The 1,667-nt window shown below is 36.1% G+C and overlaps 1 long non-coding RNA gene across 1 annotated transcript; it reads right to left on the reverse strand.

Moving 5' to 3' along the window:
- Nucleotides 1-630: 630 nt before the first annotated feature.
- Nucleotides 631-1,364, reverse strand: LOC109592401 (uncharacterized). Its single transcript, XR_002190328.1, has 3 exons — nt 957-1,364; nt 771-849; nt 631-722 (listed from the first exon to the last, which is right to left on the reverse strand). It is a non-coding gene; the product is annotated as an uncharacterized LOC109592401 (long non-coding RNA).
- Between the last annotated feature and the right edge of the window lie 303 nt (nt 1,365-1,667).

Consider the following 1,667-nt stretch of genomic DNA (forward strand, 5'->3'; position numbering starts at 1 on the left):
ATAAGATTCCAGTAGGCAATGGCCATCTCAAGATCTGTAGAGAAATAAAAAGCACAAAAGACTTTAATCAATTCATACAATATACATTAAATTATACATGTACATGTACTCTCAAATTATAGTAGGATCACTCGCAAAATTCCCCCATCAACACATGTACATTGAAATCATTGTGTGGCAAGTTTAGCAAACATGATCCTACATGTACATGTACATGTATAATATTATGTCACTAGCCTAGGCCTTTCTGCCCGAGTTTTTGGCAACATTAAATGTAAACTGGTAGAAGTCCTTGAACTGTTGTGAGTCCTGTATCTCTCAATTAATGGTCTGACAAATTTTACGGAGTTTATTAATGGAATCACACCTAAAAGAGGGAGAAGGGGGGGAGAGAAGGAGAGAGACAGAGACAAAGAGAAAGAATTATACATTTATTTGTAGAAAGAATGTGAATTATGTTTTTATGCTTAAAGCAAAACTCATAAAATACAGTGATAAGAACATGTATAACATAATAGGAGAATGTTCATGTGCAATGAATGAGTCCATCAATACACACACACACACTGCATGTACGTGTGTGTGTATTGATGTACTTGATTGATTGATTGTACTTGATTGATGTACAGTGTACACGTACACTGCATGTACGTGTGTACTTCTTCCAAACGGAGAAGAGATCCTTCAAAAACCATCAACTGCTTCATCAAAGTAAGTATCACCTAAACACTAGTAATATGTACTAGCACAATGAGGATACAGTAACTGACCATTGGGATCAAACTCCCATATCTCTGAACTGACTTGCATGAATATGAAGTATTGCAATGAGGCTGGTCTAAACACAATCTACAGACATGTAAAATTTTAATTGTATATGTACATGTACATGCAAAATAATAATGTCAATGAATTATATAAACATGTCACAACATTTTATAAACAATGATACGTACCACAAAAATTTCTAGGATGAGTTTTAGCTTTAAAACTTTAGTTTCTGAGTAGTATTTGCTGGACAGAAAATCCACCATTTTAAATTTCTGCACTTTACACCACGCCTACATAACACCATAAAATTAACTCTTTGTTTACTCAATTTAACTTCAGCTTTTTGGAGGACGATACTACATGTACATGTAGGTTTTTTCCTACTCTTTTCTGCTCCTTTCTTCCTCCTGTCGTAAGGAATAGTAGCTCCAAGAGTGATACGTTTATCCAGCCAGACATGGAAGCTTTAGCCAGGCTCAACCAAACCTCTGCAATCCTTTCATGGAGGACTCCCACCAGCCTCAGTGACTAGTGACCTCTCCTGTAAACTACCAAACGAGGTAACTGTAATTTAATTTCATCATTTTATTGTGCCAAGGCGGGATATATGCAAAATACATGTAATGTAGGGATAAAATTCATTCATTTGTTCACACACCGACACAAAATCATAATACATGTCCAGCTATTGGAATGGGACTTCCGGTCGCATTAATTTAATGATATTCATTGGAATTACCATAGCAACGGCAGCTCAGCAATGGTGGATTGATAGGAAGCTTCACTACAAAGCCTGCTAACGTCTTTCTGGTTCATGGATGGGACTTCACTAGATACTTGGAGCTTCTTGAATGCTACTTAATGCAATTGGTTATGGTAGTTTTTTCATATTCTAT

Source organism: Amphimedon queenslandica, unplaced genomic scaffold, assembly GCF_000090795.2.
Source record: "Amphimedon queenslandica unplaced genomic scaffold, v1.1 AMPQUscaffold_5371_Cont22658, whole genome shotgun sequence".
Classification (NCBI taxonomy): Eukaryota; Metazoa; Porifera; class Demospongiae; order Haplosclerida; family Niphatidae; genus Amphimedon; species Amphimedon queenslandica.